The 16,348-nt window shown below is 40.0% G+C and overlaps 1 protein-coding gene and 1 pseudogene across 18 annotated transcripts in view; one reads left to right on the forward strand and one right to left on the reverse strand.

The window, feature by feature from the left end:
* The window catches only part of LOC143667661 (ATP-binding cassette sub-family A member 17-like), a 234,298-nt gene that overhangs the window by 181,385 nt on the left and 36,565 nt on the right, over positions 1-16,348 (reverse strand). The gene's annotated exons all lie outside the window — the stretch shown is intronic.
* On the forward strand, positions 4,207-4,555 carry LOC143667663 (developmental pluripotency-associated 5 protein pseudogene; annotated as a pseudogene).

Here is a 16,348-nt window from a genome sequence, read left to right on the forward strand (position 1 = left end):
TTCATTCTGCCAACATACGAGCATGTACAAGATGCTGCTGGTAGCTATGTTAGGCAATAGGAATACAAAGTCTAATAACAAGGGTCTAAATCTCTGAAAAGGCTCCTCATGATCCTGTTCTAAGCCAGGCAGCTCTTAGTTCATACAGGTAGAGGGAACACAATGACTGACCCTGTTTTTGAGAAAATATCCTTCTCTTCAAGGTTAAAATAAAAACCAAAACTAGGAAACAAAATAATTAATTTACTTGCTCTCATAAGATTACTAAATTTCTTAAGTCATTTGCCCTCACACTTAATTGACAATGTAGGATTCTTCTTGAAAATAACTCTTTCTGAGGATGTGGGAGGCACTGGTACATAATTTAGCATACAGCGTTACATAGTGTAATGTACGAGCCTTTGTAGGAAACCTGTTTTGCCTCTCTGAAAGCTTTTTGGAGTTCTATTTCTTTATTTCTGGAGTTCAGAAATGTTACTAAGATGTATTTAATTTTGCCCCTTTTTTGTTCCCCTGCTGGAACTAATGAGTACTTTCAATCTGAAGAATCAAGTGTCCCATTAGAAATTATTTTCTGTATTACTTTAAATGTTTTCCTCTCTTCAGTTGTCTCCTTTTCTTTCTTTTGGAACTCTTAGTAGATATGAGCTTCATGTCCACTAACTTTTCCTTCATATTTTCAATTGCCTTTTCCTTTTGCTTTCTGTTCTCAGAAGCTCTCTTGACTTTATCTTCTGAATAGACTGCAAGTATATTCATTCTGTTATTTCCATTGAGTTATTCTGATAATCATTTTCAATTTTAAGACCTCTTATTATTTTTTTATTGCTTCCTTTTTATAGGAGTCTGCTTATTTTTTAGAGTGACATTATTTTCTCCAATTTCTCTGAGAATACTAATGGGTTTTTTATTAACAAGTTTTTTAACTGCCAAACAAGGCATACACATAGTAAAAAAAAGATTAAAAAAACTCTAATGATATCAACAGAATAAACACACAAAAAAAATCTCACAAAACCACATCATAATCATGATTGCTGAATCACTAAATTGATGATATTTCTTTGGTCTCCAGGATCTTAAAATAGCTAGAGGTAAAAACTGAAAATTGTGGAACTGTAACCCACACCAAATTCTGAAATCTGTTCTAAAGTAATTGTTGTGCTATGCTTTGAAATTTGTTGTTTTGCATATATGGTATTTTTCACAAAAAAGAAAAAAATCTGTTGTGATTATAAAAAATACATATTTATTCCTTCTAGCCTCCTACATTCTGGAGCAGCTAGAAGGAAAAATCTGAAAGGATGGTATGGTAGCCCATAACAAACTCTGGGATCTGTCCTGTAACTACTTGTTTAAGAGTACTTTGAAAACTATTGCTTTTTTCTTTCTTTGCTTTGTATATATGTTATATTATACAATTTAAAAAGTTAAAAAAAGTACTTGTAAGAAAACAAAAACAAAAACATCATAATAAAATTCCAGAAAAATAGTGATAAAGAGAAAATCTTATAAGTAAGTAGAGAAAACAAGACATTACATACAAGGGAACAAAGAATAATTATAGACATATTTTGTAGAAATCGACAAATTGATTTTAAAGTTTATATACAAATGCAAAAAATCTAGAATTGCCAAAACAATTTTGGAAAAGAACAAGTTTAGAGGACTTAGATGAACTGATTTTAGTTAGTGATAAAGTTACACTGATCAAGACAGTGTGATATTACCATAAGGATAGACATACAGATCAATGCCACAAAGTGGAGAAACCATCAGTAAACCCACAGATGGTCAACTGATTTACAATAAAAAGGCTATGATATTCAGACCTGTATTTCAGTGCTGCTAACTACATTCGCATAACTACATCACCTCCATCTGTTGCCAGATCCATGGAACTACACTACACAAAAAGTGAACCCCAAGTTAAACCACGGACAGTACAATAATAAAACATCAATTGTAACAAATGCAAGGTGCTGGTTGTGGAGTGTTATAGGAATCTGTATTTTATGTAAGATTGTTCTGTAAACCCACAACTTCTCTAATAAAGGGAAAAAGGGCTAAGGTAATCCAACTCAAGAAGTAGCACAACTAAATAATTAAACAGTAAAGAAGAATCTTGTCCTTTATCACACACCATACATAAAAATTAACTTGGAATGAATGACTGAAATATAAAAACCAAATCCTTAAACTTCTTGAAGAAAATATATGAGAAAATTCTTGTAATTCTAGGAATTGGCAAAGATTTCTTAGATATAAAATAATAAGCACAAACATAAAAGAAAAAATTGACAAAATAAACTTAATTAAAATTTAAACTGTCCGCTCTTTGAAAGCCACTATTAAGAAAATGACAAGAAAACTACACACTTGGAGAGAACATTTGGAATACATATATTTAATGAAGAACTAGTATCCATAAAACATAAAGAACCCTTATAAATCATTAAAAAGAATGTAAACAACCCAATTAAAAAATGGGCAAATCTAGTATATTTATAATTTGGTCTATGTTTCCTTTCATCTCTGTGAAATCTGCTATCTTTCCATTTAATCTTTTAAAATCTTTATGCTCTTCTAGTGTCTTGATATTCTTCATTTCTTTGTAAATATTCTTTTGTAACTGTTCCATATTCTGTGTCCCTTCCCGTGTCTTGATTTGGTCATTTAGCTGGGCCATTTCTGCCTGGATCTTCCTGGTTTAACTTGGGGTTCACTTTCTGTGTAGTGTAGTTCCATGAATTTGGTAACAGGCAGTGGTGATGGTAGCACAACATAGTAAATGCCTTGTGATTATCTATTGTGGTTGTGGGCAGTTGATTATCCTAATAAGGTTATTTTGCAAGTTGGTTTCCTTCATTTGTCTAAAGTTTTGCTTTACTTGCTTTTGTGTTGAAGGTCCCCTTTTGCACTTGGTTTCTCCATAACTCCCTACCAAACCAAGGCCTGGATCTCATGTAGTGGTACAATTCAACTTGAGGGCCTATTAAAAGCTAGACAGGGGTGCTCAGGTAATCCAATGGCAGAATACCCACCTGCCCACAGGAGACTTGGGCTCAACTTCCAGCCCATGCACTCCTCCCAACAACAACAAAAACCCAAAACACACAGCTCAGCAATTGGAGGCCCAGAAGCCAGGGATACCCCAAGATGTATAGGGAATGAACACAGACTGGTGTCCCCAGAAAAGAAAGAAAAAATAATAAATTAAAAAAATAAAAACCTAGACAGATAGGGAGTTTCCAAGACTGTACTTACCAATTATTCCCAGCAGATAGAACTCTTGAGCCACTACTTCCCCCCAGGACTACCCCTTCCCAACTGCAGCAGCCAACTGGGCAAGATGGCATGTGTAGCAGGGGTGCTGCTCCTGGTGTGCAGTGGCACGACAGCTGATTCCAGTGTATAGGATGGGCCAGCTGATCACAGTGCACAGCGCCCAGCGGTTCCACTGTTCACATTACCCCCTTGGGATAGCTAATTGCGGTGCCTGGCCGAGTGACCAATCCCAGCATTTGGGAGTGGCTAGTGCAACTCTGGGCTCCCCACAGGTGCCACTGGTTGCAGAGCCATGCAGGGAGGTCCCACCACCTAGCTGATGGGGCAGGTTGGAGCAAGGGGGACAGTCTGCTCCCTCGGATCCATACTTTCCTGCGTGCCACTGCCTGCCCCTGTGGTGTCACAGCCAAACAGATTCACCCTGTTCTCCGTATCCTGATGTCCCTGCCTCTCTCATCCAAGACTTCCCTATGAATGATGAAGACCGTTTACGATCACACCCCCCACCCCTGGGACTGCAGTCCTGGTCGTTTTTTCTCTCCCCTCTCTTGTTCTTCCATGGAACAACAGTGAACACAGCCTACCCTGCTCCACCATGTTCCCGGATCTCATGACTCAGTTTTATAAATGTTGTTGAATGCCTGCTGCACATAGAATGTTGTTCTGAGAATCTGTAATAGGGGGGATGGTTAGGTCGAGGTATTTAATGTCATTAAAATATCCTTGGGGGCACTTCTGGGAAGATGGAAGAGCTCAACAGACAAAGAAAAGACAGAAAAGAGACAAATTAGCAAAATTATAAATAAAAGTGGGGATACTGCTACCAATTATACAGAAACAAAAAGTATTATAAGAGACTATCATGGGATGGTACAGTTAGGCCTTGCCTTGGCTGGAGCATGGTCTCAAGAACTCAAGATGGGGAAGTTCCCAAAATGGAATTACATCCCACTATGGGTGAAACATTCCGAAAATTTGAAATATCTCAAGGTGTTCCAGGTCAAGACTCGACTGTGGAAGCCATGTTTGGCCCACATGGATCTCGAATCCCATACATCGAGGAAGTGAGCAAGGTCACAGTCGAGCTGAAAGCTCTGGAATCCTTGGACCTCACTAGGTTGTGGTTTATGGTAACTACTCGTACAAGCTCAGGACCAGGTGGATGCTCCATTCCCTGGCCAAATGCCACTGCCAGCAACAGGAGTGAGGGATGTTCAGACCTGAGGAAGCCATGAAAACCCTGGAACTAGGCCCGTGGATGCAGTGAAACTAACTTCTGGCCAACATAACTGGTGTTAAGTTGTAGAGATAGTTTAGCCTGATTTAAACTCTGTTCCAGCCTGACAAACTAGGGGAAAACAACTGGCTTTTGGCTTCTACCTTTGCCTCTATGAATTTTCATATGAATATTTGTTTCCAAGGTTGCTACCTGAAAGAATAAAGTTTTAAATAAACAACAAAAAAGAGAGAGACTATTATGAACTGCATGCTAACAAAGTATATAACCTAGAGGAAATGTATAATTTCCTAGAAACACACGAACTACCAAAACTGACTTAAGAAAATGTAAAAAATTTACATGCATCCACAATAAGTAAAGAGTCTGATTCTGTAATAAAAAACCTCCCAATAAAAGAAAGCCCACACTCAAGTAGTATTTCAGTTTGCTAATGCTGCAGAATGCAATATACCAGAAATGGATTGGCTTTTACAAAGGAGATTTATTAGATTATAAATTTACAATTCTAAGGCTGTGAAAATGTCCAAACTAAGGCATCCAAAGAAAGATTATAAATTGCCAGCAAGCCACCAGAATGCTACAGCCTTCAGAGAAAGTATGATCCTGCTGGCATCTTGATTTTTTTACTACTAGCCCCCATATCTGTGAAACAATAAAGACCTGCTGTTTAAGACAACCAGTTTATGGTGTTTGTTATAGCAGCCCTACCTATACATGAAAAACCCAGAGCTAACACACCAAAGGTGAAAGACTAAAAGTTTTTCCCCTTAAGATCAGGAACAAGACAAGGATGCCTATTTCTACTACTACTACTCAGCACTGTAATGGGAAATTCTAGCCAGAGCAACTAGGTATGAAAAAATAAAAGGCATCCAAATTGGAAAAGAAGTAGTAAAATTATTTCTGCTTGCAGATAACATGATCTTATGTGTAAGAAGCCTGAAAAAAATCCCCAAACACAAAAAATGTTAAAGCTAATAAACAAATTCAATAAAGCTGAAGAATACACAATTCAACACATAAAGTTAGCTGGATTTCTAAACACTAGCAATAAACAATCTGAAAAGGAAAGGAAGTAATTTCATTTACAATAGCATCAAAAATAATAAAATACTTAGGGAAAAATTTGACCAAAGAAGTGAAAGACTTGTACACTGAAAACTACAAAATATTGCTAAAAGAAATTAAAGAAGACCTAAATAAACAGAAAGACATCCCACGCTCATGGACTGGAAGACTTCATATTAAGATGACAATACTATCCAAAGTGATGTACAGCTTTAGGGAAATCCCTATCAAAATTCCATTCAAAAATTCCTATGAGGGAAAAAGAAAATTCCTAAGAAGGGGTGAAAGGGTTCAGGGGCAGAATTCTCACTGCTCATGTGGGGGACCCTGGTTTGATTCCCAACCTGTGTACTCCCCATCCCACCCCCCCAAAAAAATAATTCAACAAATGGTGCTGCAGTAACAGGCAAGTCACACTGAAAAAGAATGAAATGTGACCCCCACCACACAGCATACAGATAAATTCCTATGAAATTTCAAGGGAACCAAAATAGCAAAAACAATCTGGAAAAAGAAAACTAGAGATGGAAGACTCACACCTCATGATTTCAAAACTACCACAAAGCTACAATATTTAAAACAGTGTGGTACTGGCATAAGGATAGACACATAAAACGGTGTTAACAGGCTTCCGGGTCAAAATGGCGGCTTAACAATGTGCGTGTTTTAGTTCGTCCTCCAGAACAACCACTAAATAACCAGAAACAGTACAGAACACTCCTGGGGCCACGTCAGTGACCGGACACACAGCATACCCCAGTCTGGACAAGCTGGACTGGCTGTGAGCACCCCCCAGAATCGTGAGTTCCCAAAGCTGCGGCGGCCAGCGTCCCTCCCCCACAGGCCGCTTCCCAGAGGGGAAAGGAAAGGACTTTACCAGCAGCAGGGACTGGGCACAATCAAACACCAATTGTGGAACTAATTAACAAATTCTGACTACTAAAAATAGGCCCCCAGCTTAGGTGAACCTGATCAAAGCGGAGGTTGCTCATTTTTTGCCCCGGCGAAAAAGAGGCAGGACTGACAGAAAAAGGGGGGGAAAAAAAAGAAGGAAACAGAGGTTTTTGTGGCTGTGTATCTACAAAGGCTTGACTGCCTCTGAATACAGCGGCAGGACTTTTCAGGCTGCAACTGCCCCAGGCATAGGCAGAAGTGAGCTCTTTGGGGGGCTTATCTGGAGCCTGTGCCTTCCCCAGGGGAGGGGTGAAGCCACACCCAGGTGGAATCTCTCCATCAAGGAATTCAGACCCCAGGACTTGGTAATTTGAAGCCATTAAAACCAGCCTACAACCTCTCCTCTGTCTCCACCATGCCCCCAGGAGGGAGAGTCTGCCAAAGTTAAAGGGATCGCATCATCTTATGTTGGTGGGACCTGCAGTCAGACAAGCACCACACACAGGGCAGGATAAGAAAAACAGAGCCCAGAGACTTCACAGGAAAGTCTTTCAACCTTCTGGGTCTCACCCTCAGGGAAAACCGATGCAGGTGACTCTTTCCTCCTGATAGGAGGCCAATTTGGTCTGGGAAAATCTGGCTGGGGTCTATAATATCTACGTAGACCCTCCTAAGTGTGTGTAGAGGGGAAAGGCACCACACAAGCAGGGCAAGAAACAAGAAAACAAGAACTGAAAACTTCTCCTCTGTTAAACAAAACTTAAGCTAAAGATCCAGATAAAGCTGAACTGAATGTCAAAGAACAGATAGACAACAAATTCATCCAGCAAGAAAACCCTAGATAAAAGAAGTGAAAGCAATCTCCAGAATAAACTAATTAAGGTAATTAAATGCCTAGACACCAGCAAAAAATTACAAATCACACTAGGAAAATTGAAGATATGGCCCAGTCAAAGGAACAAACCAACAATTCAAATGACATACAGGAGCTGAAACAATTAATTCAGAATGTACGAACAGACATGGAAAACCTCATCAAAAACCAAATCAATGAATTGAGAGAGGATATATAGAAGGCAAGGAAAGAACAAAAAGAAGAAACTGAAAGTCTAAAACGGTGGAACAACAGAAGGCCTAGACAGAAATTCTCACATTTATGATCAACTGATTTTCAACAATGGTGCCAAGACAATTGAATAAACAAAGAACAATCTTTTCATCAAATGGGAAAACTAGATATCCACGTGAGAAAAATGAACTTGGACATTACTTCACACCATATACAAAACTTAATTCAAAATGGATCCAATACGTACATTTAGGAGCTAAAACTAGAAAAATATTAGAAGAGAACATAGGGGAAGATCTTCATGAGCTTGAATTTGGCAATGCTTTCTTAAACTAATACCAAAGGCATGAGCACCAAAAGAAAAACAGATAAATTAAACTTCATCAAAATTTAAAATTTTGTTCATCAAAGGACACTGTTCAAAGAGTGAAAAATAACCACAGAATGGGAAAAAATATTTGGAAGTTATATACCTGATAAGGATTTAATTTCAGAATATATAAAGAACTGCTACAACTCAACAAAAGAAAAGCAAAAACCTCATTTTAAACATGTGCAAAGCACTTGAATACATATTTCTCTAAAGAAAGATGATATGTAAATGACCAATCAGTACATGAAAATATGCTCAACATCATTAGTCAGGAAAATTAAATCAAAACCACTATGAGATCCCACCTTCATACCCACTAGGACGGCTAATATATAAAAAAAAAAAGCAGAAAAAAACAAATGTTGGTGAGCATGTGAACAAACTGGAACCCTTATGCATTCCTGATGGGAATTAAAAATGGGGCTGCAACTGTGGATACTTTATGACAGTTCCTCAAAAAGTTAAACATAGAATTACCACATGACCCAGCAATTCCATTTCTAGTATATATCCAAAAGAAATAAAAAGAGGGACTCAAAGAGATACCTGTATACCATTGTTCATTTAGTAGTATTATTCACAAAAGTCAAACGGTAGCAAACAACCCAATTATCCATCAACAGATGGCTATATAAACAAATGTGGTGTATACATGTAATAGAATATTATTCATTTATAAAAGGAATGTAGTTCTAATAGATGCTACAAAACATATGGACCTTGAAAACACTATACGTGAAATAAGCCAAAATTGTCGATTTTCCACAAATTTATAAATTAAATGTAAATCAATAAAAAACTCAACAAAAACTTTAAAATGCCTAACAAGCTAATTCTAAAGTATATATGTTTAAAAAATGTAAAAGAATTGCCAAGAAAATGTTTTTTCTTATTTTTTTAATTAAAAACTTTATTTATTTATTTTTTTATTAATAAAAATAATTTTTTATTAATTAAAAAAATTACAGAAAAGAAACACATTCTTAATATGTGATCATTGTTCTATATATATATAATCAGTAATTCACAATATCATCACATAGTTGCACATTCATCATCATGAGCATTTCTTAGAACATTTGCATCAATTCAGAAAAAGAAATAAAAAGACAACAGAAAAATAAAACGAAAACAGAAAAAAAACCATGCACACCATACCCCTTACTCCTCCCTTTCACTGATCACTAGCATTTCAAACTAAATTTATTTTAACATTTGTTCCTATTATTTATTTTTATTCCATATGTTCTATTCATCTGTTGACAAGGTAGATAAAAGGAGCATCAGACACAAGGTTTTCACAATCACACAGTCACACTGTGAAAGCTACACCATTATACAATCATCATCAAGAAACATGGCTACTGGAACACAGTTCTACATCTTCAGGCAGCTCCCTCCAGCCTCTCCATTTCCTCTTGGATAATAAGGTGATATCTACTCAATGTGTAAGAATAACCTCCAGGACAACCTCTCGGCTCTGTTTGGAATCTCTCAGCCATTGACACTTTGCCTCATTTCACTCTTCCCCCTTTTGGTCGAGAGGATTTTCTCAATCCCTTGATGTCGGGTCTCAGCTCATTCTAGGGTTTTTCTCAATCCATTGATGCTGAGTTCCAGCTCATTCTTGGATTTCTTTCCCACGAGCCAGGAAGGTCCACACCCCTGGAAGTCATGTCCCACGCAGACAGGGGGAGGATGGTGAGTTTGCTTGTTGTATTGGCTGGAGAGAGAGGTCACATCTGAGCAACAAAAGAGGTTCTCCTGGGAGTGACTCTTAGGCCTAATTTTAAGTAGGCTTGACCTATCCTTTGTGGGGTTAAGTTTCATATGAACAAACCCCAAGACTGGGAGCTCAGCCTATAGCTTTGGCTGTCCACACTGCTTGTGAGAATATCAAGAATTCAACTTGGGGAGGTTGAAGTTTCCCCTGTTCTCACCATTCCCCCAAGGGGACTTTGCAAACACTTTCCCACTCACTGGTCAAATCACTCTGGGATTCATCGGCACATCACTCTGGACAAACCAACAAAACCTCATGTCCTACCCAAGGTTCCATGCACTTATGTTGTTCAACCAAGCTATCTACATAAGTTATATTAGGAAATGCACTAGTCAAAACACAGACTTTGTACCAAATAAACATTTTTTTGCTTTAGTCTCACACATAAGTTGAAATTTTAAAATATTAATTACCATCCACCCTCAGCACCCTGTAATAATGACATTCCTATGTTCTTCCTCATGTAAAAACATTTTTTAAATTTGTACATTTAGTTACTGTCACCATACACTCTAGGCAATCCTAGATCACACCATCTTAATCTTTATCGTCTATCTTTCTTTCTGATTTCATTTATGTCCCCAGCCCTACTCCCTCTATCATTCTCACATGCAGCTTCATTCAGTGTTTTAACATAATTGTATTACGGTTAGGTAGTATTGTGCTGTCCATTTCTGAGTTTTTACATTCAGTCCTTGTATTGGTTAGGGTTCTCTAGATAAACAGAATCAACAGGGAACACTTGCAAATATAAAATTTATAAAAGTGTCTCATGTGACCGCAGGAACGCAGAGTCCAAATCCACAGGGCAGGCTGTGAAGCCAACAACTCTGATGGAGGGTCTGGATGAACTTCACAGGAGAGGCTCGCCAGCTGAAGCAGGAATGGGGCCTGTCTCCTCTGAGTCCTCCTTAAAAGGCTTCCCATGATTAGATTTAGCATCACTAATTGTAGAAGACACACCCCTTTGGCTGATTACAAATGGAATCCGCTGTGGATGCAGCTGATGTGATCATGACCTAATCCTATGAAATGTCCTCATTGCAAGAGACAGGCCAGTACTTGCCCAATCAGATAAACAGCTATCGCAACTTGGCCAAGTTGACACGTGTCCTAACCATGACAGTCCACCCCTTGTCAATTTGGCACCTATATATATATCACCTTAAACCATACTTAATTTCCAAATGAATACAAACAAGCACACACTTTTTTTCTTTTACCTGACAATACTGAACTGTCCTGCATATAACTGGAAGCACAATAAATCTCTCCAGAATAGGGTACAAATCCTTAGGCAACATTCATTCTTAAACTTGATATCTTACAACTTAAACAGTATAACATGAACAAAACAGCATTACAGTCCTCATTTCTGTAACTGATCACGTGGTCGAAGTTCATATTTATCACTACCTTCTTCCACTACCCATTCCATGTTCCCTTTACCCTCAGCAAGCACTTCAGCTGGCCGTGGTTCTTTGCCTGGTGGGGTAACCCAAACCTTCATTCCTGAAGTTTCAGAGCCATTAGTAGTTCTGCCTGGATTGTATTGTTGCAGTTTTCCATTGATTTTAATCACAGGGCATGGTAGTACTAATAGACGCCCTAGGGGATCTCCTATATTCCAAGAAAACTCTTCTTTACCTCTGTTATGTAGTTGCAGTCCTACTTCTTTCTGATAGTCAGGGTCAATTACCCCAGACAATAATGTAATCCCCTTCTTGGCTTGTTGATCCAGAGGCATAAGTAGCCCAAAGTGACCAAAGACAGCCCAAAGGTGGCAATCTTAACTTCCAGTTCAGTGGTATCATTGTTGTTTCTCCTGGAGGAAACACACCCCGTTTTGGAACTAAAACCTGTAGACCAGCAGAACTCAGGGTAGTAGGGACAGGAAGCAAAATTTTCCTAGTGGATCACTAGGGGTAATAGTGAGTGGTACCACACCCATTTCCACCCCTTGGTTCTGGACCCATGGATCCTGGCTATGGGAGAAATAGCACCATACAGTGGATGCCGATTCAGAGTATACACAGCTTCCTGGAGAACATTACCCCAGCCTTTCAAGTTTTTGCCACCTAGTTGGCATCGTAATCGAGTTTTCAAAAAGCCATTCCACCGTTCTATCAATCCAGCTGCTTCTGGATGATGGGGAACATGATAAGACCAGAGAATTCCATGAGCATGTGCCCATTCCCGCACTTCATTTGCTGTGAAGTGTGTTCCTGATCAGAAGCAATGCTATGTGGAATACCATGACAATGGATGAGGCATTCTGTAAGCCCACGGATGGTAGTTTTGGCAGAAGCATTGCGCGCAGGGAAAGCAAACCCATATCCAAAGTGTGTGTCTATTCCAGTTAGAAGAAATCACTGCCCCTTCCATGAATGGAGTGGTCCAATGTAATCAACCTGCCACCATGTAGCTGGCTGGTCACCTCGGGGAATGGTGCCGTATCGGGGGCTGAGTGTGAGTCTCTGCTGCTGGCAGATTGAGCACTCAGCAGTGGCTGTAACCAGGTCAGCCTTGGTGAGTGGAAGTCCATGTTGCTGAGCCCATGCATAACCTCCATCCCTACCACCATGACCACTTTGTTCATGAGCCCATTGGGCAATGACAGGAGTTGCTGGGGAAAGAGGCTGACCAGTATCCACAGAACAGGTCATCTTATCCACTTGATTATTAAAATCTTCCTCTGCTGAAGTCACCCTCTGGTGTGCATTCACATGGGACACAAATATCTTCAAGTTTTTAGCCCACTCAGAAAGGTCTATCCACATACTTCTTCCCCAGACCTCTTTGTCACCAATTTTCCAATTATGGTCTTTCCAAGTCCCTGACCATCCAGCCAAACCATTACCAACAGCCCATGAGTCAGTATACAAACGCACCTCTTGCCAGTTTTCCTTCCAAGCAAAATGAACAACCAGATGCACTGCTCGAGGTTCTGCCCACTGGGAGGATTTCCCCTCACCACTGTTCTTCAAGGACACCCCAGAAAGGGGTTGTAATGCTGCAGCTGTCCACTTTCGGGTGGTACCTGCATATTGTGCTGAACCATCTGTACACCAGGCCTGAGTTTTCTCTTCCTCAGTCAATTCACTGTAAGGAACTCCCCAAGAGGCCATGGCTCTGGTCTGGGAAAGAAAAGATAATATGGCAGCAGGAGTGGAAACCATGGGCATTTGTGCCACTTCTTCATGTAACTTACTTGTGCCTTCAGGACCTGCTCTGGCTCGTATCCTGGAGAATACGAGATAGCAGGAATGGGGCCTGTCTCCTCTGAGTCCTCCTTAAAAGGCTTCCCATGATTAGATTTAGCATCATTAATTGTAGAAGACACTCTCCTTTGGCTGATTACAAATGGAATCAGCTGTGGATGCAGCTGACATGATCATGACCTAATCCTATGAAATGTCCTCATTGCAACAGACAGGCCAGTACTTGCCCAATCAGATAAACAGCTACCGCAACTTGGCCAAGTTGACACGTGTCCCTAACCATGACAGTCCTGTTGCACAATTTGTATCCCTTCAGCTCCAATTACCCAATATCTTACCCTATTTCTATCTCCTGATGGTCTCTGTTACCAACGAAATTCTCCAAGTTTATTCACTAATGTCAGTTCATATCAGTGGGACCATACAGTAACTGTCCTTTTGTTTCTGACTAATCTCACTCAGCATAATGTCCTTAAGGTCCATCCATGTTGTTACATACTTCATAACTTTATTCTGTCTTACAGCTGCATAATATTCCATCGTATGTATATACCACAGTTTGTTTAGCCACCTGTCTGTTGATGGACATTTTGGCTGTTTCCATCTCTTGGAAATTGTAAATAATTCTGCTATAAACATTGGTGTGCAAATATCCGTTTGTGTCCTTGCCCTCATGTCCTTTGAGTAGAGACAGCATATAGATGGGTCCCGTTCCCTAATTCATTCTGCCAGTCCATGTCCCCCGATTGGGAAGCTTAATCCATCAACATCAGTGTTATTACTACCCGGACAGCACCCTCCTCTACCAGTTTGCCTTTTGACTTTTATATGTCCTTCTAATTTTCCTTCTTTTTACCTTTACTCATGGTCTTCCTTTCTACACTCTTCTCCACACCTCTCTTCTGCTTTCGTATCTGTCTCTAGAGCTCCTTTTAGTATTTCTTGTAGGGCTGGTCTCTTGGTCACGAATCCTCTCAGTGATTCTTTGTCTGAAAACGTTTTAATTTCTCCATCATTATTGAAGGACAATTTTGCTGGATATAGACTTCTTGGTTGGCACTTTCTTGTGTAATAACTTAAATATATCATCCCACTGTCTTCCTGCCTCCATGGTTTCTGTTGATAAATCTATGCATAGTCTTATTGGGCTTCCCTTGTATGTGATGGATTGCTTTTCTCTTGCTGCTTTCAAGATTCTCTCTTTCTCTTTGACCTCTGACATTCTGATTAGTAAATGTCTTGGAGTACGTCTATTTGGATCTATTCTCTTTGCGGTACACTGCACTTCTTGGATCTGTAATTTTAAGTCCTTCATAAGAGTTGGGAAATTTTCAGTGATAATTTCTTCCATTAGTTTTTCTCCTCCTTTTCCCTTCTCTTCTCCCTCCGGGACACCCACAACACATATATTCGTGCACTTCATATTGTCCTTCAATTCCCTGAGTCCCTGCTCATAGTTTTCATTTTTTCCCCTATATTCATTTTCTCGTTGGATTTCAGATGTTCCATCCTCCAGTTCACTAATCCTATGTTCTGCCTCTCGAAATCTACCATTGTAGATTTCCATTGTTTTTTTCATCTCTTCTACTGTGTCTTTCATTCCCATAAGTTCTGTGATTTGTTTTTTTAGGCTTTCAGTTTCTTCTTTTTGTTCCTTCCTTGCCTTCTTTATATCCTCCCTCAATTCATTGATTTGGTTTTTGATGAGGTTTTCCATGTCTGTTCGTATATTCTGAATTAAATGTTTCAGCTCCTGTATCTCAAATGAACTGTTGGTTTATTCCTTTGACTGGGCCATATCTTCAATTTTCCTAGTGTGATTTGTTATTTTTTGCTGGTGTCTAGGCATTTAATTACCTTAATTAGTTTATTCTGGATATTGCTTTTACTTCTTTTACCTCGGGTTTTCTTGCTGGATGAATTTGTTGTCTCTCTGTTCTTTGACATTCAGTTCACTTTTTTTGGACCTCTAGCTTAAGTTTTGTTTAACAGAGAAGAATTTTTCACTTCTTATGTTTTCTTGTTTCTTGCCCTGCTTGTATGGTGCCTTCTTCCCCCCACCCTGAGGAGGGTCTAAATAGGTATTACAGACCCCAGCTGGATTTTCCCAGACCAAACTGGCCTCCTATCAGGAGGAAAGAGTCACCTGTATCGGTTTTCCCTGCAGGTGAGACCCAGGAGGTTGACAGACTTTCCTGTGAAGTCTCTGGGCTCTGTTTTTGTTATCCTGCCCAGTATGTAGTGCTTGTCTGCCTGCAGGTTCCACCAGCATAAGATGATGCAGTACCTTTAACTTTGGCTGGGGGCGTGGTAGAGACAGAAGAGAGGCCGCAGGCCGGCCCCACTGGGCTCAAACCACCAAGCCCCGGTGTCTGAACAGCCCGAGAGAGGGACTCCACCTGAGCTGGGCTCTACCCCTCCCCCAGAAAAGGCACAGGTTCCAGACAAGCCCACAAAATGAGTTTGTTTCTGTCCATGCCTGGGGCATCCGCAGCCCAAGGAGCCCTGCTGCTGCACCCAAAGGCAGCCAAGCCCCTGCAGAAACACAGCCACAAAAACCCTTGTCTCCCTCCTTTTTTTTTCCTTTTTCCATCAGCCCTGCCCCCTTAGCACCAGGGCAAAAATGAGCAACCTCCGCTTTGACCAGATTCACCTGAGCTAGGGGACTATTTTTAGTTGTCAGAATTTGTTAATTAATTCCACAATTGGCATTTGGTTGGGCTCAGACCCTGCTGCTGGTAAAGTCTCTTTCCTTTCCCCTCTGGGAAGCAGCCATGGGGGAGGGGTGCTGGCTGCCGCGGCTTGGGGAACTCACAGTTCTGGACAGGCCCGCAGCGGGTTCAGCTGGTCCAGACTGGGGTATGCTGTGTGTCAGGTCACCGACATGGCCCCAGGAGCTGTTCTGCACTGTTTCTGGTTATTTACTAGTTGTTCTGGAGGACGAACTAAACCACGCAAATTGCTAAGCCGCTATCTTGGCCCAGAAGTGTGTGTCCAAGAAAATGTTTTAAAATAATTATGGAGCAGATTTACCCACTAGATTCCAAACATCATGTGCAGCTTCAGTAATTTTAAAGTGTGTTACTGGCACAAGATTAGATAAATTGACCCCCAGACTAAAACAAAGAGTTTAAAACTTAACCATGTATAAGTTGTATTTGATTTACAATGAGAGGAGGAGTTTGGGATACTCAATGGATTGGGGAAATTGACTATTCATACTACATCAAAGTATATACAAACAAATTCCGTGTATATTTTTAAAAAGCCATAACTGAATTGGATGAATTTTTTTATTAAATGCAATTTGACTGAGATACATTCACATACCATATAATTATCCAAATCACTGGTTCACAGTATCATCACACAGTGCATCTGTCATCCCAATCGATTTCTGAACATTTTCATT

This window comes from Tamandua tetradactyla, chromosome 23, assembly GCF_023851605.1.
Source record: "Tamandua tetradactyla isolate mTamTet1 chromosome 23, mTamTet1.pri, whole genome shotgun sequence".
NCBI lineage: Eukaryota > Metazoa > Chordata > Mammalia > Pilosa > Myrmecophagidae > Tamandua > Tamandua tetradactyla.